Genomic DNA, 26,681 nt, shown 5'->3' with positions numbered 1-26,681 from the left:
TGTTCCGGATCCTGGCGGTGGCATATCTAGAGTTGGTTGGGCGCTTGAGGGCATCACAGCAGCCACAAGAGGGTGAGTACACTCTCATTCAGCTGACTCTGCGCGCATTAGGAGGTGTCTAGTTGGGGGAGGTGGGCAGTGGGTTCCCCTAGGCCAGGGCGAGCTTTGTAGGCAAGGACCCTTTGTGAGGCAGGCTATGTGGCACCCCAACCCCACCAGTGGTAAGAGCCATCTACACCTAGTCAGGCTCCTGTGACCTCCTTGTGTGCAGCAATTGGGCATAGGCCTTGTACCCCATGTCCCTGTGATTAATTAGGGAACTGTAAGTGCATGGCGTAGTGCAGAGGGATGCTGTGTCTGTAGTGTCCGCCAACGGTAGCGGTAGTGCATGCACTGATCATGTCTTTCTTCTCTCCCCCCCCCTTTTTGTGGTCTCCCTGTTCTTGTGTGCATTAGCATCATCAGGCGAAGCAGCAGTACCACCGGAGCAGGAGGGAGCTGCATCCCACATGGCCCTGGAGGGCGAGACAACGGAGTCTGAAGTCACCAGTGGGACGGAGGGCGAGGGGAGCTCCACGGGGGGACAGGAGCAGAGACCAGCCACACCAACTCCTCCTCTGATGGGAGCTCCCTTGCGGTGGCTGGCCCCTCTGTGCCCACTGCATCAACAGGTACAGCTGCCACCCCCCCTACCAGCACCGCCCTTCCAGCAGCCCCTCAGCGTGTGTCCCGTGGCCGCTCACCCAGGAGGGTGGGCATCTCCTTCGCCCCAGGCACCTCAGGCCCTACCCCAGTCAGCCCTGCTGCCCTCAGTGAGGAGGCCATTTACCTCCTGAGATCCCTCACTGTTGGGCAGTCTACCATTCTGAATGCCATCCAGGGTGTAGAGAGGCAGTTGCAGCAAACAAATGCATACCTGGAGGGCATTCATTCTGGCCAAGCAGCACAACAGAGAGCATTTCAGGCTCTGGCCCCAGCACTGATGGCAGTCATTGTCTCTGTGTCCAGCCTCCCCCCTCCAACTTCCTCCACCTAGACCCAATCCCCTGTACCTCAGCCTATCCCAAGCACACCACCAGACCAGCATGCACACACCTCAACACACAAGGGTGGCTCAGGCAAACATAAGCACCACACATCCCACAGGCACTCACACAAGCATCATACCCATGCACACATACCAACATCCACTGCCTCCACTGTGTCCCCCTCCTCCACGTCTCCCTCCTCCCTCCCAGTCTGGTCTCCACTCACACCTGCATGCACTACATCCTCAGCCACTACCTCCCTCACCAGCAGGCCCAACACCTTACACCGCTCACGTGCACTCACCACCCCCACTACCATTCACACATCCCCTGTGTCCTCTCCCAGTGTGTCTGTGAGCCCTCCGCCCCAAAATACACAAACGCAGTCACACACCCACCCAACAGCCATCCACCTCACAACAGCCTACAGCCCATACACCTTCACCCAAGGTCAATAAACAAAGACCTCCTACAACCACTACCTCTTCCTCCATACCTCCTCCATCTACCCGTCCCAGTGTGTCTAAAAAACTTTTCCTATCAAATGTTGACCTCTTCACTACACCTCCCCCCCATCCTTTCCCTAGGGCCTGCCTTTCCAGGTCACAACCCAGCACCTCAGCCACCACATCACCGGGCACAGTGGTGCCACGAATAACGGGATTTTGGAGTGCGCCAAGCAACAGCGCTGCCAGTGTCCCAAGGAGCGAGGGCAAGGACATTCCGCCACCTCCAAAAAAGAAAAAGTTGCCCACATCCCGGAGGGAGAAGGCCAAAACACCTGCTACCAAGGGCTCAGTCAAGACAAAAATTGAAAGTGGCAAGACAGCCGTGCCACCATCCAAGGTGGGGAAGGGCCTGAAAATCAAAGGCAGGTCCACGTCGACGCCAACCTGCACGGCGGGCAAGACCGGCACCGCCACCTGCACCACCGCCACAGACACCGCCGCCAGCACCCCAGGCACTGAGCCCTTCACCATCACCGCCGTCAGTGAGCCCGCCACCAGCACCGCCGCTACTGACACCACCGCCAGCACCCCAGACACTGAGCCCTTCACCAGCACCGCCCACCACCAGCACCGCCGCTACTGATACCGCCGCCAGCACCGTAGTCAGTGAGGCCGCCACCAGCACCGCTGCTACTGACACCGCACCAGCACCCCAGACACTGAGCCCTTCACCAGCCCCGCCGTCAGCGAGCCCGCCACCAGCACTGCCGCTACTGACACCACCGCCAGCACCGCAGTCAGTGAGCCCGCCACCAGCACCGCCGCTACTGACACCGCTGCCAGCACCGCAGTCAGTGAGCCCGCCACCAGCACCGCTGCTACTGACACCGCCGCCAGCACCGCCAGTGGCCCCGCAACATCCTGAGCCAGTGGCACCACCGCAAACATGGCTGCCATCCCCAGTGGTCAGTCGTACGAGGCTGGTGGTCAGTTCCAGGAGCATGGGCAGCTTGCATGTTGCACCACCGTCAGTGGAGTGTCACATGCACTACCTGAGTCCTTGGCTGGATGAAGCACTCCGGGCACAAAGCCCGCTCCAGAACCAGTGGAGTATCACATCCACTACCTCAGTCCTTGGCAGGATGAAGCACTCTGGGCACAAAGCCCCCTCCACTATCTCAGTCCTAGGCAGGATGAAGCACTCTGGGCACAAAGCCCCCTCCAGAACCAGTGGAGTATCACATCCACTACATCAGTCCTTGGTAGGATGAAGCACTCTGGGCACAAAGCCCCCTCCAGAACCAGTGGAGAAAGGCATCCACTACCTCAGTCCTTGGCAGGATGAAGCACTCTGGGCACAAAGCCGCCTCCAGAACCAGCGGAGAATCACATCCACTACCTCAGTCCTTGGCAGGATGAAGCACTCAGGGCACAATGCCCCCTCCAGAACCAGTGGATTATCACTTCCACTACCTCAGTCCTTGGCAGGATGAAGCACTCCGGGCACAAAGCCCCCTTCAGAACCAGTGGAGTATCACATCCACTACCTCAGTCTGGAAGGATGAAGCACTCCGGGCACAAAGCCCCCTCCAGAACCAGTGGAGAAATGCATCCACTAACTCAGTCTTTGGCAAGATGAAGCACTCTGGGCACCAAGCCTCCTCCAGAACCAGTGGAGAAAGGCATCCACTACCTTAGTCTTTGGCAAGATGAAGCACTCTGGGCACAAAGCCTCCTCCAGAACCAGTGGAGAAAGGCATCCACTACCTCAGTCCTTGTCAGGATGAAGCACTCTGGGCACAAAGCCCCCTCCAGAACCAGTGGAGAATCACATCCACTACCTCAGTCCTTGGCAGGATGAAGCACTCTGGGCTCAATGCCCCCTCCAGAACCAGTGGAGTATCACATCCACTACCTCAGTCCTTGGCAGGCTGAAGCACTCTGGGCCCCAAGCCCCCTCCAGAACCAGTGGAATATCACATCCACTACCTCAGTCCTTAGCAGGTTGAGGCACTCTGGGCACAAAGCCCCTTCCAGAACCAATGGAGAATCACATCCACTACCTCAGTCCTTGGCAGGTTGAAGCGCTCTGGGCACAAAGCCCCCTCCAGAACCAGAGGAGAAAGGCATCCACTACCTCAGTCCTTGGCAGGATGAAGCACTCTGGGCACAAAGCCCCCTCCAGAACAAGTGGAGAATCACATCCACTACCTCAGTCCTTGGCAGGATGAAGTACTCTGGGCACAATGCCCCCTCCAGAACCAGTGGATTATCACATCCACTACTTCAGTCCTTGGCAGGATGAAGCACTCCGGGCACAAAGCCCCCTCCAGAACCAGTGGAGTATCACATCCACTACCTCAGTCCTTGGCATGATGAAGCACTCTAGGCACAAAGCCCCCTCGAAAACCAGTGGAGAAAGGCATCCACTACCGCAGTCCTTGGCAGGATGAAAAACTCTGGAACCAGTGGAGAAAGTCATCCACTACCTCAGTCCTTGGTAGGATGAAGCACTCTGGGAACAAAGCCCCCTCCAGAACCAGTGGAGAAAGGCATCCACTACCTCAGTCCTTGGCAGGATGAAGCACTCTGGGCACAAAGCCCCCTCCAGAACCAGTGGAGAATCACATCCACTACCTCAGTCCTTGGCAGGATGAAGCACTCTGGGCACCAAGCCCCCTCGAGAACCAGTGGAGAAAGGCATCCACTACCTCAGTCCTTGGCATGATGAAGCACTCTGGGCACCAAGCCCCCTCCAGAACCAGTGGAGGATCACATCCACTACCTCAGTCCTTGGCAGGATGAAGCACTCTGGGCACAAAGCCCCCTCCAGAACCAGTGGAGAAAGGCATCCACTACCTCGGTCCTTGGCAGGATGAAGCACTCTGAAGCCCCCTCCAGAACCAGAGGAGAATCACATCCACTACCTCAGTCCTTGGCAGGATGAAGCGCTCTGGGCACAATGACCCCTCCAGAACCAGTGGAGTATCACATCCACTACCTCAGTCCTTGGCAGGATGAAGCACTCTGGGCACCAAGCCCCCTCCAGAACCAGTGGAGAAAGGCATCCACTACCTCAGTCCTTGGCAGGATGAAGCACTCTGGGCACAAAGCCCCCTCCAGAACCAGTGGAGTATCACATCCACTACCTCAGTCCATGGCAGGATGAAGCACTCTGGGCACAAAGCCCCATCCAGAACCAGTGGAGTATAACATCCACTACCTCAGTCCTTGGCAGGATGAAGCACTCTGGGCACAAAGCCCCCTCCAGAACCAGTGGAGTATCACATCCACTACCTCAGTCCATGGCAGGATGAAGCACTCTGGGCACAAAACCCCCGCCAGACCCAGTGGAGAAAGGCATCCACTTGTGATACTGTGGCTTTGTACTCCCCAGGATAAAGCAGTAGGCAACCCACCCACCCACCCACCCACTGGTCCTTGGCAGGATGAAGCACTCTGGGCACAAAGCCCCCTCCAGAACCAGTGGAGAAAGGCATCCACTACCTCAGTCCTTAGCAGGATGAGGCACTCTGGGCACAAAGCCCCCTCCAGAACCAATGGAGAATCACATCCACTACCTCAGTCCTTGGCAGGATGAAGCGCTCTGGCAACAAAGCCCCCTCCAGAACCAGTGGAGAAAGGCATCCACTACCTCAGTCCTTGGCAGGATGAAGCATTCTGGGCACAAAGCCCCCTCCAGAACCAGTGGAGAATCACATCCACTACCTCAGTCCTTGGCAGGATGAAGCACTCTGGGCACAATGCCCCCTCCAGAACCAGTGGAGTATCACATCCACTACTTCAGTCCTTGGCAGGATGAAGCACTCCGGGCACAAAGACCCCTCCAGAACCAATGGAGAATCACATCCACTACCTCAGTCCTTGGCAGGATGAAGCGCTCTGGGCACTAAGCCCCCTCCAGAACCAGTGGAGAAAGGCATCCACTACCTCAGTCCTTGGCAGGATGAAGCACTCTGGGCACAAAGCCCCCTCCAGAACCAGTGGAGAATCACATCCACTACCTCAGTCCTTGGCAGGATGAAGCACTCTGGGCACAATGCCCCCTCCAGAACCAGTGGAGTATCACATCCACTACCTCAGTCCTTGGCAGGATGAAGCACTCTAGGCACAAAGCCCCCTCGAGAGCCAGTGGAGAAAGGCATCCACTACCTCAGTCCTTGGCAGGATGAAGCACCCTGGAACCAGTGGAGAAAGGCATCCACTACCTCAGTCCTTGGCAGGATGAAGCACTCTGGGCACAAAGGCCCCTCGAGAACCAGTGGAGAAAGGCATCCACTACCTCAGTCCTTGGCAGGATGAAGCACTCTGGGCACAAAGCCCCCTCCAGAACTAGTGGAGAATCACATCCACTACCTCAGTCCTTGGCAGGATGAAGCACTCTGGGCACAAAGCCCCCTCGAGAACCAGTGGAGAAAGGCATCCACTACCTCAGTCCTTGGCAGGATGAAGCACTCTGGGCACAAAGGCCCCTCCAGAACCAGTGGAGTATCACATCCACTACATCAGTCCTTGGCAGGATGAAGCACTCTGGGCACCAAGCCCCCTCCAGAACCAGTGGAGGATCACATCCACTACCTTAGTCCTTGGCAGGATGAAGCACTCTGGGCACAAAGCCCCCTCCAGAACCAGTGGAGAAAGGCATCCACTACCTCGGTCCTTGGCAGGATGAAGCACTCTGGGCACAAAGCCCCCTCCAGAACCAGTGGAGAATCACATCCACTACCTCAGTCCTTGGCAGGATGAAGCGCTCTGGGCACAATGCCCCCTCCAGAACCAGTGGAGTATCACATCCCCTACCTCAATCCTTGGCAGGATGAAGCACTCTGGGCACCAAGCCCCCTCCAGAACCAGTGGAGAAAGGCATCCACTACCTCAGTCCTTGGCATGATGAAGCACTCTGGGCACAAAGCCCCGTCCAGAACCAGTGGAGTATCACATCTACTACCTCAGTCCTTGGCAGGATGAAGCACTCTGGGCACAAAACCCCCTCCAGACCCAGTGGAGAAAGGCATCCACTTGTGATACTGTGGCTTTGTACTCCCCAGGATAAAGCAGTGGGCAACCCACCCACTGGAGAGACTTGAGAGACTGTGGCTTTGCACTCCCCAGGATACAGCATTGGGCAAAGCACCCACTGGAGAGACTTGAGAGACTGTGGCTTTGCACTCCCCAGGATAAAGCAGTGGGCAAAGCACCCACAGGAGAGACTTGAGAGACTGTGGCTTTGCACTCGCCAGGATAAAGCAGTGGGCAACCCACCCACTGGAGAGACTTGAGATACTGTGGCTTTGCACTCCCCAGGATAAAGCAGTGGGCAACCCATCCACTGGAAAGACTTGAGAGACTGTGGCTTTGCACTCCCCAGGATACATCAATGGGCATGGAGCCCCCTCGTGGAGCTGGCGTCGTGCACTCATCCGGCTGAGGTGCCCCCCTTGCCTTCCCCCTGAGGTGCCTGTTTCGTTTTGATCTGATGCCCCAGCAGTGTTCTCTCAGTTTCGAGTCTGGTATCTAGTGTGGGCCTCGCCCATGCATTTTGGGCCCAGTGGTCCACGGACTATGAATGGTGCAGTACCTGGTCTTGATTGGTTGTTGTACATAATTGTTTATACTGTATATAAAGTTTTGACTAATGGATTTTTATTGATTACAATCGTTCAACTCATTTCCTTTTGTCCTTGCGTTCTTCCAGGGGGTGGGGGAGTGTAAATGTAATGTTGCAACATGTATTGGTGTGTATGTTGTTGTGGGTGAGGGTGGGGGTGGGGGTGTTGCGGGAGTGTGTCACTCTCTTTTCCCTCTCCCTCCCCTGTGTTTTAGGTGCAGTACTCCCTGTGGTCGCCGATGCCGTCTTTTGTGCTCCTGGCAGAGGAGCAGGAATACTATTGCAGGGAATATTTGGAGTTCAGGCTCCATGGCGTCCTGGTTCCTCGTGGGTTGTGTAGAGGTGAGTGTTTTCCCTTCCAAGTCCTGTTTCTGCCATGTTTTTATTCACGTTGAATCTGCTCCGGAAAAGGTGGCGGATTGGCCTGTCATAATAGTGTGGGTGGTATATTGTCTTCCGCCTGTTTGTTGGTGGTGACCGCCGCTGTGTTTGTTTGTACCGCCGTGGCGGTCAGATTGTTAAAGTGGCTGTCTATGTTGGCAGTTTCCGCCATGGTCGTGATTCCATTTTTTTTACCGCCGGCCTGTTGGCGGTCTTACTGCCGCTTTAACACCAACCGCCAGGGTTGTAATGAGGGCCTTAATGTATTAATATGTTTTTGTAAATAAGCTTTATTAATTTTAGACTTTTATGTTTAGAACGTATTGTTTTTGAGTGTTGTTAATTGTTAATTTTGTAACTGAATGGTGCAGTTGTTAGAGTATAAAGGTGGAGTAAGCAAGGAGAATGCAGTAAAACATTGGAAAAAGTAAGGAAAAGGCATTCCTGAAATGGGTGTAAAAGATAGGCTAAATTTGTGTAAATAAGCACAAATGAAGGAAAATTCAGTTAAAAACAATGGCAAAAGGAAATGTAAAGTAGTTAAAGTAATTGAAGAGGATGGAGAAGGTATTTAGGAAGGACTGAAAACCATGGAGAAAGCAGTGAAATAATGGAAATAAAAGGTAGTGAGAAAACACGTTGAAAAAATAATCATAAGATTGGAGTAAGAGCAATGTGTTAGCTCTGTTAGACCTGTTTTTTGCACAAATATGTTTTTATTCTTTACTGTATTGCAGAGTTTTATTTTCAAAGACTTAGGATGTATTAGCATACATTGTCTGCAGAAAAGTTAGTCTATCCAATACCTTTTGGCAATTAAGCTTTATTAATTGTAGACCTTTTTGTTAAAAAACATAATGGTTTTGCCTGTTCTTAATTGTGAAATTTTCACCTGAAAAATTGTTCCTGGTGCAGTTATTAGAGTAAAATGTTTGAAAAAGCAAGGAAAGACCATTGAAAAGGTAGGAAAAGCAATGAGAAGTATTGTTTAAGTGGGTGTAAAATTTAGGAGAAATTAGTGTTCATAATTAACACTCAAGGAGCATGCAATTAAATAACAATATAAAAAAGAAAGGATAAAGTAGTGAAACTAATGGAAAAGAATGTAGAAGGCATTTAAGAAAGGGTTGAAAAGTTTGAAAAACATTGGTGTAAATGATGAAAATATGGTGAAAAAGCAATGACAAGATGGGACCCAGAGCGATGCATTAGCACTGTTAAACTTGGTTTTGGACAAATATTGTTATACTTTTTTAATGTATTCTAGATTTTTTTTCCAGACAGCTAGGATGTAGTAGCATATATTGGCTGCAAAAGTGTAAATCGAAACAATCTGTTTTGGTAGCTAAGGTTTATTAATTGTAGACCTTTATGTTAAAAATGTAATTTTTGTGATTGTTGTTAATTGTGAATTTCTTACCTGAATAACAGTTCCAGATGCAGTTATTAGAGTAACATGGTGGAAAAAGAAAGAAAAAAGCATTAAAAAGGTGTGAAAAGCAAGGAAAAGGTATTCTCAAAATGCTTGTAAAAGCTATGAGAAATTATTGTAAATACCAAGTAGAATGCAATTAAAAACATTGTTAAAAGGAAGGATAGAGTAGTAAAATCAAATGGAAGAGGCTGGAGAAGTCAATTAAGAAAGGGATGAAAAGCATGGAGACAGTAGTGAAAATGTTTGATGAGAAGGCAGTCAGAAAAAAGGTGATAAAGTAAGGATAATATGGGGCAAGAACGATGCATAGGTAGGTTAAAACAAAGGGTCTCATTACGAGTTTGGCGGTCCATGGACCGCCATGGTGGCAGTGGCGGTCGGACCGCAGAAAGACCACCAGCAGTTCGCCGGCACCACCATAGTCTGTATGACGGAGACCGAGACGGTCCTGTCCACGGCGGCCAATGTTGGAAATCCCAGCCTTGGGATCGCCATGCCTAATATGACCTGCCTGACCGCCAAGCTTCCAATGACTACCCCACCGACATGGAAAGCTTGGCGGTCAGGCAGGTAAGAGACTCAAGATGGGGGCCCCCCTGGGGGTACAGCCCCCTGGAGGGGGGTGGCAGTTACCCATGTGGGCCCCCCAGAAAATGTGGGGCTCGGGGGGCACACTGTGTCCCGTGCACGGTGTGGTGCATGGGTACAGTTCACCCGTTGTTGCCGACAGGTAGGGATGCATGGCTGACAGTAGATCCATTGTACTGCCCCCTGCCTCCGCCCACCAGTCGTGCCAGCCCCGTGGTGAACTCATCATTTGGCGGTCTAGGACCGTAGGCCTGGCACAGTTCGAAGGACTGCCGGTATGGCGGTCTGGTGGTCAGCCTGCCAAACTGGTAATGAGGTCCATAATGTTTTTGACTGTTATTAATTGTGATTTCTTCCCTGGGTGTTAGGACGCGCTCATCGTGTGTTGTCTGTGTCCCTTTGTACAAAACGCTCCATCAAAAGGTGTAGGAAAATGTAGGATATTGTATTGTTCTTATGGTTAGGACTTGTCCCTTCTAGTACACCACTTGGAGTATAGAGAAACCTTCTTTGTTATTGTTTTGGTGAGAATGTTTGTGTTGCTGATTATACAAAAATCACACTGTTACTTTCTCAGTGCACAAACCATGCTAAATTCTTCCCCACTAACAAAGTCTTCAAACGTGATACTGGTGACTCATCATCCTTTTATGGTACTTGTTGCCGAAATAAAGCTCGAATGATGATGATTGACTCATCATCCTTGACACATTTTTTCCACCTGCTTGGCTCCCCTGCCTAACAACACGATTGCAACGTGAGTAAAAAGCTATTTAACCCAAAGCAGTCATCATTTCCTTGCTTGGCTTCAAGAGTTCTGGCTCTTGTGTCAGAGTGTTCCTGTGACGATTCTTGAAGTCTCTCTTCGTGTGAGTGAGCAGATTTCCTACAAGAAAGGATTTTGGTTCAGCTCTTATTTCAATCTGGAAAAGGCAATGCCCAGCATCTTTACTAGTAATATTCTTGTCGCGCCCTCTGTGCCCTTGGGTGCTTCAAGGTCAGTGTTTCTTTTACAGAGAAAAAGAGAAATGAATGTGAATTTCTCAGGGAAAGACTGTTTATAAAGGTGAACACTTATTTCAAAGAAACTTTTGTCTTTTATTTTGTGAACTTTGGAACATTATGGTAAAAGTTAATCAGGACACGTTTTTGAATTGACTATGCAGTAATAGTAATTTCTTTTTTACTTGCTCCGTTTGTTGATAGCTTATAAAGGATCCTGGAATTCTGTTGAAAGAATAGAGAGAAATGGAAAGACAATATTGATTATGTCAATGAAAAGAAGTGAACATTAATGCAACTTTAATTTTACCTGTCAGCACTCATTGCCAGCATTGACTACAGCATTGACTACGGTGTGTGAATGTGTGTTTTGATTTATGCTACATTGTTTTCCACACACTAAAGGGCTATACTTATTTTTGATCATTGTCTCTAACACCGGCATTGCGATATACTAGACAAAAGGCGCGTTCCTTTGGATTGGATGTCATAGGAGCTTCTGATACCAGTTTATCTCTTCCCTCTCCCATCTTCCCTATTCATACCCCTCCCACTAGGAGTTATTCCCTCAGCAGCTGTTACTCTTGGCTTTGAGGGAATAAATCATAGGGGTGTGGGTTACCTCTTCGCTCCCGCAGATCCCTGGATTTCAGGTGAGTGGTCCTGGCATTGTCACTTGAATAACAGTTCCTGATTCAGTCATTAGAGTTTTAAGATGGGCTGCTTCTATTGTTTTAATCAGCGAAGTTGATGGAACTGATGGGTACAGTAGATATTCTGTTTCTTGCTTAATTTTGTTTGTTAATGGTGGTATTTTTGTTACTTCAGTTTGCTTTGTAATAAATATAACTTAGTTTTTGACCAAGAAATTCCAGATTAATGTTCCATAATGTTCTTTTGTTTGGTTATAATAATCTTCATTGTAACAAGTTGCTTTGATTGTTGCTGTGTTGTCAGCTGTACTTTATTTTCTTGCATTCCATTTTTATAATAGGTTTTGTCAGAACATTTGAAGATATTTGCTTTTATTGGAAGTTGATAAGGTTTGTTGTTATCCGGTGTTGTTTTGTTGATAATTTCTTGAATGGAAAGCATCTGAAATGACAAAAGGAAAAGTTTTTTTAAATGTGATATAGTATAGTGGATTTTATTTTTGAAGTTCTACCCATAGGCCCTCACTCCGACCCTGGCGGTTTCAAACTGCCAGGGTGGAGGGCAGAGGAAGCACCGCCAACAGGCTGGCGGTGCTTCCTGGGCCATTCTGACCGCAGCAGTAAAGCCGCGGTCAGAAAAGGGGAACCGGCTTGCAGCGCCGCCATGGGGATTCTGACCTCCTTCCCGCCAGCCTGTTCCTGGCGGTTTACACAGCCAGGAAGAGGCTGGCGGGAACGGGTGTCGTGGGGCCCCTGGGGGCCCCTGCACTGCCCATGCCACTGGCATGGGCAGTGCAGGGGCCCCATAACAGGGCCCCACAAAGATTTTCAGAGTCTGCTTTGCAGAAACTGAAAATCGCGACGGGTGCCACTGCACCCGTCGCACCCCTGCAAATCCTCTTTGCAGGGGCTTTTCCGCTGGGCCGGCGGGCGATCTTTTGGAGATCGCCCGCCGGCCCAGCGGGAAAGTTGTAATGACCCCCGCGGTCATTTGACCGCGGTGCGGTCTTTTCGAGGTTTCTGCCCGGCGAGTAGCACCTGCCGCCCGCCGGGGTCGGAATGACCCCCATAATGTTTTGTGGTCCCTGTAATATGATTCTAAAATGCCATAATATTATAAGTCGGTATTGGAATATATGTGATCTGAGACTGATTTGCAATCCGTTGTGTTATAATTAATTTATTGTGAGCACTGTAATGTGTCTAGAATATATTTGTGCTGTATTTCATTTTGTGTACATTGTTTGCTTATATCAATGTTAAAGTTGCCAAGGATAATATAGTTGTAATTGGGATGAAAGGTAATAGTAATTGTTAATATTTTAAAAGTGTTGGTATTGTTATTTGTGGAGATTTGTATAAAGCAATGATTAAGTAATGTTTGCAATTTGTAATGTATAATTTCAAATATATATCCAGTCATGATATCCATAAATTGATAGTATGTTTAAATTTATTTTGTAGCATATAGCAGTACCATGGTGAGTATTTTGCTGATGATATTTGTCATACATTTTATGATAGTACTGATTAATTTTGAGTGTATCATTATATGCATGTTTTGTTGTGTTTATTTCTGTCATACAAATAATATTGGCATTTCTAATGTTATCACCTGAAGTTATAGATTTCAAATGCTTTTGAATAGCTCTTAAGTTGGGGACTATAATTTTAATATAGTTATTGTAAGTATTTAATTAGTCAACTAAATTGTTAACTGTCTGGTATCTAGTAATCTTTGCTTTTCTTCTTCTACTTTTGGATGTATGATGTTTTTTTCATTTAAGTTTTATATATATCTGTTAGTAATTGATTTTGCTCAGCTTTTGGCAACATAGTGCAAATTATGTATTTTACTGTTACTAAAGTGTATCTCCTTGTGTTCTATGTATTGTTCTTGCCGATGCTTGTCGTAATCGGAATTGTTTGTGTATAATGGCAATACATTTTTTTGTGTATTGAAATTGTCTTGATTTTGGTTGTATTGGTGTCCAATCTTTACAAATTGTTATATAAGTGTTTGTTTTGTTGGCATGTTACTTTACCGATAGTTAATTTATCAAACTTTATCCAAACTAGTATTGACCTATTGGTAATATGTTTGATAAATTCAACTATTCCTGATGCTCCATTTGTTAATCCATCATTTACTGCTACATTGTTAGATTGTATTGTACTTTTCAAATATTGTGTGGTAAAGGCCCATAGTTTTACTTGGATCTTTTGGTAACTTTTCTAATATTTTTTGTTTGACTTTTTGAATGAGATCAGAAAGAACAGTGTCATTTGCTGTACTAGTAAAAAATGGATCTTGTGTAATATTATTTACTTAATTATTAGTTGCCATGAAGTATGGAATTTCTTTGATGATGTTATTTGCAGGTTTTATTTTTCTTTGCTAAATAGTTAAAATATCTGTTTCTGTATATTTTCCTTCTCGCAATCTGTTTAGTAATTGTGCAAATGGTAGGTCATTTTTTTGGCACATAGGGCCTGATTAGGAGTTTGGCGGTCCGTGCACCGGCATGACGGCAGACCAACCGCTACCGTTTGGCGGTCAGACCATTATATTACAATATTGGCAGGCCAGTAGAGCAAAGACTGCTGCAATCCCGCTGGCACCACCAGGCAGCACAGACCACTGCGGTGACGAGGCAAGACAAATAGCCCGGACGCTTTATGATGTTGCACACCGCCAGTGTGACCATGACAGTCCAACCACCACATCCAAGCTGTGGGAAATGGAGGGCATAAATGAAGCAACTCCCCTGCAGGCAGCGATACACGTCCTGTGCCAGCATGGAGCCCATCACACATGTCCTGCCACTGCTGCTGCTACTCATCGAAGGTGCCCAAAAATCCACACTGCCTTGGACGCAACCAATGGTAAGTACACACACCTATCTGTGTCATTGATCTCAACAACAGATCGTCATGTCCTCGTCCACATTATATGGGGTCCATGCTGCTGACACCAAGTACACGTGTCATTGTGTCCACAGTCGTAATCATTCACAAAGAATGAAACATTCACAGCCACAAAACGCCCCCTTTAGGCAGGTCACTGAGACTGCACTGCAACGCTCCACAAAAACACACATCTGACCACCTCAGGCACAGGGGCAGCGAAGTGCACACAATGTTGCCTCACACAACTGCAACAACATATCAACATCAAGAAGCTAGCACAATTTAACATGTGTGGACAAACAAAACTCCAGCTCCAACACATGAGACAAATATACAGTCCATATCAGGGGGACAAATATAACACCATACATGCTGACATTGAACAACACAAGATGAAATACCATACCAAACATAACACAATGCAATGACACCCCATTTGGATAAACACCCACATATCCATACAGTCAACATCTACCTTTGTCTTGGGTGACATAAGCACTGCCCACAAAGTCAGATATTGCAAACAACAGCAAATGGATCAGCAATCAGGCTGAAACACACACAACTGCAAGCATGCATCACACATTACTCAGGAACAACATAAAGGTAGAAAAGGAATTGCAGGACAAAGGTGTACCCAAAAAACCAACAACTTGGGTTTATTAACTCAGAACTATTCTGAACAGTGGCCATTGGCCAGTCCAATTAGACGTCCCTGTACATCACTGTGCCCACACATGACTCCAATCACTGCCAGAAAACTTCCACAGGAAGGGGCATCAGGTGGGCAGGCAGACAGGCACCTCAGGGATCATTCTTGGGTGAGGCGGGTTGGACTTGGGATGGGTGGGTTTTGGTTTGGGAGGGGTGGGCTTCTTATGGTGAGGGGTATGGGCCAACTAGGTCGGGACCAACAGGGAGGATGGTGATAGAACAGGGGTGGCAGACAAAGAGGGTACAGGAGTAGGTCCTGATGGGTCCGCCACCACTAGAGGTGGCCACTGGAGGTAGAATCCAATGATGACGACATTGATCCTGTCTCCTCTGTTGTATTCCCCTCAAACTCCGGGCCACTGGGTCCCTCCGTGTCGGTGGTGTCATGACTGGAGGTACTGTGGCCAGATGCTTCCCCACTTGGTTGTGCCATATCTCCCTCGCTCTCCTGGGTTGATGCGGCAAATACAAAGAGTAAAAGGGGCCCCACATGTTCCTGATCACACTTGAATTGACAGCTGTGATTAGCAAACATTTCCATGATGTCAAGTAGGCACCAGCAACAAACTACATCAAAATGCCTCCTACACGTATAATACCATATGCATGCATGCCATCTGAACTGTCAACAGTTGCCCACAGGAAAATCAGGATCTCAGACAACTACAATTGCATGGCTGAAGTTGTGCAATCACTGTAACCATTGAACAAGTAGGAGACCACATCACCTTCAGTGCTTTGCCTCATGGAACATACCTCACTTAACTGTTGTCATTCTTGCCAACTTCAATCCCACAGATCCCATACAAGGTCATGCAGACATCTATTTGTCACATACACAATAGCACAACAATAGGAAATGAGGCTCCTAAAAATTGCCATGTTGCTGACAACAGTACAGTAGCCTGGAGAAGGTGACATGGAAATACTCATGTCACACTGGAAACATATCAACATTGCACACTTCACCATTTGTAATTTGTCCTAATGGAGTCATGGAGGTAGTACTAACATTGCCCAGATATGCTATGCATTTGGCATTGAAATGTACACTGTAGACAAAATGTGCAAATTGTCAGGGAAATATGTCCCTAAAATCCACAACCGAATGAATCAGCAAGCCCCAGGGAAATCACCACTAATGATCTTTGGATGGGTGACCTCTGTCTTCTCAACTTCAAAATGAGTATAAAAAAATGCATCTGCCTTTGGTCATTGCATTCAGATAGAGCTTTACTTGCAAAACGTAGCCACTTGGGCAGTTATGAGCCAGCTAGCATCCCTAGCATCATACCTTTCTTGTACGTATTCCATCAAGTTGAAGGCTAGATTTATGGGCCTTGGGCTAGGGGAATGGTAATTTCTCAATCATTTAGCAAGCTGTCATCGTCCAAGTGAGGATATATCATGCAGACGCTGTGGAGGAGGAGAAGAATCCTTAGAGCATGTTGTATGCCTCTGCCAAGCATTACTGAATGAGCGCAGGGCCAGACTGCAGGGGGAGTGGAATAGACTAGGAGTACGCACCAGCAGGCAATCATTGCCTCTTTAAACCCGGATAACACAGCCTTGAATATTTTGCTGATATTTATTCTCACTGCGTCTTCTAGGTTCAGTTGGCTACGGGCCAGGTCGGTGGCCTGACAGCCTCCTGTTAACTGTTTGCCAATCATCTGTTAGGAGCGTTTGCTCAGTTCCTCTGCCATTAGGACATTGACTTACATAATTGATTTATTAGGAAACTTTGTGTTATATTGTGGTTGGGTTGAGTGAGGTAATTCAGTCGAAATTTACCCCCAGAGAAACACCCTTGCTTCTTCTGATGTATAAATGACTGGTTTGCTGTTGTACACGCACTTTATCAAACCACCTACCTCTTGTGTGATAATTAGTAATTAATTATGTGGCAGCCAGCAAGTGGACACCCTGAGGTTATCTAAGTGACTCAGTGTACAGAATGGCTGCATTAAGGACTAAAACCTCTATCACACTGTTTGGCACTGCACTAACACTTTATCAAACCTTTTTCCTGTAACTTGTGAGTGTTAATTTTGTGACTAACTCTGTTGCAGCCAGTTGAGTGGGCCCGCTAGGCCAATCTAAGTGACTATGGGGGTCATTATGACCCCGGCAGTGAGTGGTAAGGTGGCGGCAATACCACCAACAGGCTGGCAGTAGATACCGGAACATTATGAGATTGCCAGGTTGGCTGCAACCAACCCGCCACTTCGCCACTCATAACACCATGGTGGTATGAGCCGCCGGGCCAAAGATTTCTATCTCCAGCCCGGCGGCTAGCCTAGTACAGCTGGCGGCATTATGAGCCTGCCTACCACCATGGTTTTCGTGCAATAGCAATGCCACGAAAACCATGGCGGTAGGCCCTACCAGTGACAGGGAATTCCTTCCCTGTCACCGGTAGGCGGCTCCCACACCCCCCCAACACACACCTGACACCCCCTCCATCCAAACTCCTCCTACCCCCTCCGATCCTCACACTCACCCCCTCCGATTCTCACCCCTACACCCCTGCCACTTCCGATCCTCACACTCATCCCCCAACCCCGTACATGCACACACCCGAAATGTGCAAGTGAACTCACCACATAGGAGCCAATTTTTCTTAATTTCCGTACATGCACACACCCGCAGACATGCACCACTCATACACCCAATATCTCCCACTGGCATACACAAATTCATTCATGCATACTTCCAGACATACTCACACACATTCTTACACACAATCACACTGACATGCAGACATGCACTCACTTCACCATATGGCTGGCGGCGTTCTTCTGGTGTGGTGGTGCTGGTGGTAGCAGCGCCAGCTTACCACCTTCCGCCAGTATGATCACTGCCGGATTTCCGCCCTTCTTGTGGCAGAAGTCAGGCAGTGCTCATAACATGGTGGACGGTGGTAGCCGCGGTGACAGTATGTTGGTGGCTGTCACTGCAGCGGTAGGCGGTTTTTACCGCAAATGTCATAATGACGGCCTATGTGTGTAGAATGGCTGCCCCAAGGATTAACACTTCCATCATTTTGGTGAATGTTACACTAGCACTTTTCTTGAATGATAATCTGTGACTAACTTTGTTACAGCCAGCTGAGTGGGTCCTTGGGGATTAATCCTAGTAACATCGACTGCTCCAAGGATTAACACTTCTAATATATTGTTAGGCTGCTACTTTGAGGGAAGACTGTCATTTTACTGTTTATTGCACTAATCATTTGATACATTTGCTGTTATTTTTATGTTTTTTTAATTTTGCAGTGTGTTTTCAGAGTACGCTTTATGGTTAGTTAAGCATGGGCTCATTCTTTGTTTTACTGTTGGATCCGTTTCTTATTGTGGATAGATACACTCAGTGCTGTGTTATGTGTTCAGTGCGCCTTGCTAATTGTAATGGTTTTAAATAATCATAGACAATAAAGATTATTATTATGAACCCGCAAGACCCAGGGAAATCACCACTAATGTCTGACACCCCTTACAATGTCATACTCTGATTACATCAGTAGATGCCATTAGTCCTTTGAATGATGGAGAGGTCCAGTGATTTGCAAGGACTTGTAAAAGACCCTCAACATGTTGCCCAATGGGAAGATACATCACTGTCTTCCTTTTGTTCCTGCAAACCCAGATTTCAGTGGATGAATGGTTGTACCTAACGACGTGTGATTTCAACATAACTGCAAGCCATTCCATGACGCATGCCAACAGTCAGGTAACAGACGTTACACATGTGCAGTGTACTTTTCCACATGATGCCACATTAATGGCATTGAAATGCACATTGTGTTTAAAAACACTAGTCCTACTCATCACATCCCTCATTGCTACTGAAGTTGTACATGCCAAATGACATGCTATGATGGGTGAGGGTTTGTGTGAGCCAACAATCAATGGTGACACACTGCTGTCTGTGGCACCACATGAAATGTAGCCCATTGCAAATGTCCAGTTCCGAACAGGTTGCCATGCACATATATGTGAGGGAATACAGACATCATCCCATGAACACAGGTAGACCATGCATGAAACAATAGTGTACACATTTGGTCACAAAAGAAAGGGACACATGCTAACAAATTGACAAGGAATGTTAGCAAGAGTGATTGCACATACATCATGTAAATGGACATTCCCCACTTACCAAGGTAAACTGAACCAAAGAACAATGAATCTGACCCAAAGAACAAGGTATGCTCTGTCACATGTATGATGGCCATCTTCGAATTATAGGCAGTAGTGAGGCACCAGCATTCGTCACACACTGAGGAGAAGTGGCCTCTTGGGGGCAGATACCAACTTACTCATTTGACCAGACACATAGCTGAGAACAATGTTCCATCACACCTTTTTCTTTGGGCGGTAACACTGAGGAGTGGTGGTCTGTAGCGTAGAATTTACACCCACAACAACATTACATGATTGATCAGTGTACACAGCCATGTGTTGTCCCTAGAGAGCAAATTATTTGTGGATTGTACATTGTGTGCTTGGTCCCTGGGCCTATAGGCAAGGCACATCAGCACGTACCACATTACATATCTACACAAACAGTTACTCATCTACTGTGTCACACATGGCTCATCCCTAATCAGAGGTAGATGTCAGAACCTAACACATTAACTTTGCCATGTGACAGGCAGGAACATGCCCTATATTCACCCCCTTGTAGCTGCTGTGTTCCTGTTAAAGTATGCCACCACCAGAATGCAGGCCGTTAGCGGGGTCATGGTCCGACGTGCGCCCCGCCCACGGTGGGAGGACAGCCCCAACTAGACCTCCACGATCTTCTGGGCCCAGCGTCTCAGTTCCTCCCTCCTCTTGTGTCAATAGGCACTCTGCTGGTTGTGGACCCCCAGGGTCTGCACCATTTGGACAATGGCTTGCCATATCTCCTGATGGGTGTTTACTTGTATAGATGCAAGAGACAAATCAATCAATTACAAACACAAGTTTGTGCCCAAATGGTTGTGTCACACACTTCAGAAACACCATGCAAAGAATGGTCAATTTGTCTACACACCACAAGTGTAAAGCACACAAGCCAATAAGTGCAGTGACATGACTACACACTTTTGTATCTATATGCAGTCTAATCCACTACCCTGCTAATGGCCTACAATGACTAAGCAATCCTACTCACATCAGATAGCCCACACTCCAGCAACATGTACTGTGATGTGAGCCACAATGAAACACTGCACACATATGTGGCTTCTGAAGGGTAAACTCCTTAGGCCTGACTGGACTAACACAGTTACACTGCAAGACTGGCCCATTGCATACAGTCCCTACAGGCAACTTTCATAGTACAGACGTCACCCTTACACTTGAGTAACAATGAAGGGGCTGGCATGGTGGGTACAGAAAGTGTCTTTCCTGTGCATGTGTGGACATGTGACCTACCAAATACAGACTTTGGGGGGTGCTGTGGCATGTGCCTGTACCACAGAATACTCCTTTGGACATATGTGCCCAAACTACAGAGATGGCATCCAACAAGCAAAGGTATGCATTGTCCAATTTCTGCTATGTAACTAAGCTACTGAGTCACATGTCATGGCTTCGCAAGATCTACACATTGTCTACAGTGTTGGTCTGTTATTTGTGCAATAAACCTGTACATGACAAATATGACTTCTGTGAAGGTGACAACAGAGCTGTGGAAGTAAGGGGCCTGTCATGAGTCAAAGATACACATAGAAAATGATGCAAAAAGCACATATGGACTAGTTCTGGGATGTACCTATGTACCCATTCCTAATCTAGTCAATGGACTGAGGCATTCAGGGCAAGTGTTGCAAGGAGGCCTCATATTGGCCACATAACAGGATCTGCTGGTGTACAGGGAGTGAGCACAGTGCTGCAGTTGCATAGCCACACTGACTCTCCCACAGTCTGGCCTGCACTATGTCCCAAACTGGGAGATACATTTGACAGGCTGTGGTCTCTGCAAGCTGAGCATACAGAACCTACATGTCACTCACATTTCCTTCACTTCCATGCATGACAGTACATCATGTGGCCATCATCAATGAGGCTTGTGGTTTGTGTGGCAACCTGAAGGGCAGAGTGAGTCATGATATGCTTTCCAGATAAGTTTGGCAAGGCCAGATGTGGGTTGAAAGATCTGTGGCATTATACACATTGCTTACAAGATCATCAAATGACTCTGACGAGATGCATACACAGCTCATGCTATCATGCACATACATGTTTTCTCACATTTATAACCACCATAAACAAAGAAAAATCATTGTATGACAGTAAAATCTCCCTGCTTAGTTATGTGCATCCAACAAAGGAGGATCTAGGACCTCAAAAAACATCACACAACACAATGTTAATGTACAAAACATATAGAACTGGTCACCAATACTTGCGCTATGTATATCCCATTGATGCCACACAGACTGCAACAACAGTCAGACAAGAAGTCTAACTGGCACACAGGGGCACATTGTGAGGAGGGAATGGATGGAGTCAATTGTGTACATAAGGTACTGTCCTGTTCCTCTGGTGAGCCATAGAGCTGTCCATACAGGGGAAGGACCTCACTCACAAACCTTTCCAGCGTCTCTGGGGTGAAGGCCAGGGACCTATCACCTGCTGGGCATGGCATGATTGCTTCCAGAGGTGGCAAACAGCAGCTCAAGTAGTGGAGGTGTTGCTGGAAGCAGTGCCAGGAGTCAAGTGACTGATTTGCACAACATGGCGGTCACGTCTGCCACGTATGCGGTCATCAACGCCAACAGACACAGCCATTGGGACGTGACTGCCACAGGCAATACAGGTAGCCTATGGTTGTGTCTGCCATGGTTGGAACCACCTACTGGGCAGATGACTTCCGTTTGCAGTTGTGGGCGGTTCCTAATGTCCAGTGGAGTAGGTCAGGCATCCACCATTTCGGCAGTCTGAAATACTGTATATAACTTTGTAAACTGCGTCACACCTACAATACATGTGTTGGATCATCCTTATTCTGTCTTGTTATGTCTTGTTATGTAGGTCCTACTACAGAACCACTAGTGCAGTGTGTTGCATGGCACAAATGGTATATGACAGTGGTGTATGGTCCATCACCACCAATGGTGTTTTTGGCTGTCGGAAAATACAGTTACAAGTGTCAATTGTGTTGCAGATAGTTGGGGTTTACCCAAATCTATGTTCTGGACACATGTGTTAACCATGGGGGTCACTGGGATGTGTAGTGTGTCATGTCTATCTAGTCAGAATTGTTTTGTCACATGATATTGTTGGCATGCATCATTTATGTTGTTGTGGACACACTGACTAATGTTACAGATCATGTCTTGTCACACATAGGTAACCTCGGAGAAGGAGGATGTGATAACCTCCTGTCTATCATCCACTGCCAGACCTTCAGACCATGGAGGAATGCTACATCATCCAGCTGTACCCCCTGGATAGGCAAACAATAGTGGACTTATGCAATCGGTTGGAGCCAGATCTGATGCCAGCTAACAGTAATCCAACCTGCATACCACCCATTGTACAGGTCATGTCCGTATCGCACTTCCTGGCCACAAGGTCCTTCCAACATGCAGTGGCCATATCTGCTACTATATCCCAACGTATGTTCAGTCTGGTATTGAAGGATTTTCTCTCAGCTATGTTAAAACACATTGAAAGCTATATCAGATTCCCTGACGTGAGGATTTAGCCAATGTGAAGGCTGACTTTTATTGTTTTGCACGCCTCCCACATGTGGGGAGGGGGCATTGATGGCACACATGTTTCTTGGTGCCACCGCAGGCCACTGAACAAGTATATCACAACAGAAAGAACTTCCATTCCATCAGCGTGCAAGTTGTCTGTTAGGCAGAACTCTACATCTCATATGTGTGTGCCCGTTATCCTGGATCGGCCCATGATTCCTTCATAATGTGGAACAGCACCATACCCCAGCTAATTTCTGGCTGGTTGGTAAGTCACTTCTGTCCTGATTGTGTGTGAGCAATGTCAGGTGTTACAATCATGAAGTGAATGACTCATTGTTGCACTTATGTCCTATTCCTTAACAGGCGGCTCAGCATATCCAAACCGCCCTTGGCGCCGCTGTGGAATCCAACTACGTCAGGGGAATTCCACTTCAATGAGACTCATGGAAGAACAAGGCGGGCAGTGGAGCGGGCTTTTGGGCTCCTGAAGGCAAGCTTTCTGTCTGGACAAGAATGATGGAACCCTCCTCTACTCACCCAAGAAAGTGTGTCAGATCATTGTGGCATGCTGCATGCTCCACAACATCACCCTGCACAGGAATATCCTGTACATCCCAGAGGAGGGCGAACCTGCAGTGCTTACGGGTGAGAATCCTGGAATGCCAACTGAGGATGACAGTGGTGAAGAGGAAGGAGCTGATTTGAAAGAAGCTCATCAACAGCTACTTCTCATGAGTGTAAGTATGTCATGTGATGTCATGACTGTGACTGTACAATGAACTGTAGTTGTGAGAGTGTTGAGTTGAGTGTTTGGAATACAGCTATGGAGCTGATACTATTCAATAATCAGCCAAACTCTGCTTGAGAAATTAGCTCTTGACACATCCTCACCTTGATGATGTTGCTTTGTTTGTGTCAGTTTCCTTGCAATGCACTTTGTTTTCCAGATGCTTACTTTGTGACTTGTGTCATATGCATGGTTTTAAGCCTGTACTGCTTGTTTTGTTTGTTTTTACAGGTACCTTCATCATTACATCTTCATGTGGGCATTTTAGAGTTGTGACATTAGCAGGTATGTGATGCTGTTCTGACATACGAAGTGGACATGGATTATTCCAGGTAATATAGGTCACAGAGTTTGGATGTGTGAGACCTGTGCCAAGACAGCTTGCACAGTGTTTGGGTGGAAGATCACAAGTGCCCTTGGACTTGTTTTGTGTGCTGTGGTGGGCCTGATGCATCATGTGTGTCATAATGCGTTCATAAAATATGTAGTTCTAGCTTACAACCAAGTCATTCTTCCTTCACATTTGCTATACACTTGTTTTTTGTATGGATCTATGTAGCTGTAGATGTGTTTCATCATTGTAGGCCACAGGGCCTGTGCCACAACACTGACATATGTTTGTAGCATACCACCAGGTGCATGGGCATTGGATTATGATGGCCCTGTGATCAGGGACTATTATACTGCCATCTGTTTGTATCTTGGATTTTGTGATGTTAAATTACTTAGGTGTGGGAATTGATAAGGCCAAGCTGATGACATCAACTACATCAATGTTTGCCTCTTCTACAGGACACTGTCTGACAAATCCCTTCCTTCCATGGTCTGGGGGTTTGTACCTGTCAATATGTTTGTTTACTCAGAATGAGTCAATCGTTAATGATTTCCAATAGTTCTGACATATTGACAGCCTATGTGCTGAACATTGTAACAAAATGTTTGGTTTGAGCAGACACTTGTATGTGTTTGTTTGTGTGGGAGGGTTGTAATCCTGAGCTGAACACTGTGTACATGCATATCCCATCTTGAGCAAGTACCTTGGATCATCATTGTATGGTGCACATGGTCTGAAATATCTACACAGATAAATATGAAATCAAAATCAGCAGACAATGAATCAGTGAAGGGTGATTTTATTGGGCAGCTATGATTACCTTAAAATATACATAAAATTAAAATGTGAAGGGGTCAGTCATGGTGAATGAAATCTTTGGAGTAGATGCAACACCACTGGGAGTCCAAAGTCAACAGTACTCCTCCCATTGGGCTTCAGAATCAGTCCAGCGTGAATGTGTAGCACACAAAGGAGGTCCTTAAGGAAGAGGGTCATTACTGGCAATGGTGGTTGTCCTGCCATCCGCACCTCTTGGATTCTTTGCTGGAAGTCCCTGTTTGTGTGGGAGGGGAATCTGCTGCTCCAGAGGCAGAGGTGTCTGGGACTTGTTGTTCCTCTGGCAGGGCCTCCTTTCAGTGGCTGGCACCAATGTTGATGGGCCTGCTGTTGAGGAGCCAAAGGAAGGGGTAGATTGGAAAGCCCTGCTCAAGGTAGTGTGCATCTCCCTCAACACCCCTGTTAGGGAGGCCATGTTGGTATTGTGGGCCTCTATCTGTTCCTGCATGTCCCCATGCCTATCGCTCTGTAGCTGCTTGATTTCCGGAATTCAATCAACATCTAGCCCATCATGCCTGATAGACCCCTAAGACGTGGCTCATGGTGTCCTGGCCAAGAGCAGACCCAGTGGCCTCACCCCGTTGGCCCAGAGCATCCCTCCCATGCACACTCCACCCACATGGCCTGTTCCCTTGCCATAGGGTGCCCTCTTCAACTTGTTCTTGGACCCTCATTGTCTGAAGTGTTGTGCTGCAACTTTGGATCCAGGACTGGGGTGCACAAGATGGTAGACACTGTGCTAGGGACACAGGTTGGGTGGTGAATTGTTGCCTGGGATGTTGAAGCAACAGGGCTGGGAGGTGGTACAGTGACACTCACTGTTGCTGTCTGACCAGATTGCCCAGATGGGCCAGAACCGTCCTAGACGTCCAAGAGTATTGTGTGTATTGAGGGCTTTGTTCAGAAGGTTAGTGGGAGTCTGTTCTGTGACCTCTGTGTGCCCAGTGGCAGATCCACCTGTTGGTGTAAAACTTACATTGTTACTGGTTGTATTTTCAACAGTTTAGTGTTATAGTAGACAGTGACCTTGTTAAGTTGTAATCAATCCAATCGTGGCAAGTAACCATGGTACTGGGTGATTTGTGATGACGTGTGTGAAGCATGCCAACCCAGTTTGACTCAAGCAGATACTGAGATGTGCAGATCAGTTGCACTTTGTAGGATGGTCTAAAAATGACATCTTGCTACCAGTGCAGCCAACACAGTGGAGAGTCAAGGTATGGCATTGCCATTTTGAGGCCTAGTTCAGTGTGATGCAGGCAGACCCAGGAGTTTCTTGTATATGTGACTGAAGTCATCATGTGCACAGTGCTGTGTCATTGTGTCTGCTGCTGCCAACCTGGTGATGTATCTTAAGGCCTTATGAATGCTTGTTGTACACACTGGGTAAGGTGTCATTCCTGTCCTCAATAGTTTCATCATGACATAGCATGTCAAGATGCAGCTTGGAAAAATGAATTACCTTGAAACTACTCGACCACACGTACAAGCAGTACACAATGTCAGACTGGCCTACCTGCACCACTGCGTCTCCTTCCACACCCCCGCCAGATCACTCCACTCCACTCAACTGGCTCTGGCCACTCTCCCTCGCATTCAAAAAACCACCACCGGAGGACGGTCCTTCACTTAGATCACACCAAAGAGCAGGAACAACCGGACCCTATATCTAAGACAAAGCCTATTGCTCACCATCTTCAGGAAGAAGCTCAAGACGTGGCTCTATGGATGAGGCTCCATCCTTCCCCACACCGCCTTGATACCATCACAGGTGAATAGCCTCGCTTTACAAAAACTGATTGATTGATTGATTGATTGAGCTTGGTAGATAGACATGTCTCTGATTGGAGCATGATCTGTGCTTGATCACTCCCAGATGAGTATACTACATTTGTGAGTTGACAAACAGGGGTAGATGGGCAAGTGAACACTGTGTTGGTGTTTGGAGTTACGGAAACAGGGCCTGCTGGGATTTGCAGTCAGGTCACTTTTGCAACTTCACACACTTGACAAATGTTCTCCCCCCAGGTGAGTTACCTTCATTTGTGAGTTGGCAAACAGGAGAATATGGGAAAGTGAACACTGTGCTTGTGTTTGAAGTTACACAAACAGGGCCTGCTGGGAGCTGCATTCAGGTCACTCCCTCTACTACACACTCACTTGACAAATGTTAGCCTTCTAGGTGAGTAAACTTCATTTGTGAGTTTTCTTACAGATGTATTGAGGCAAATGACC

This window comes from Pleurodeles waltl, chromosome 9 (genome assembly GCF_031143425.1).
Source record: "Pleurodeles waltl isolate 20211129_DDA chromosome 9, aPleWal1.hap1.20221129, whole genome shotgun sequence".
Lineage (NCBI taxonomy): Eukaryota > Metazoa > Chordata > Amphibia > Caudata > Salamandridae > Pleurodeles > Pleurodeles waltl.
Note: the sequence above shows the minus strand (reverse complement) of the source record.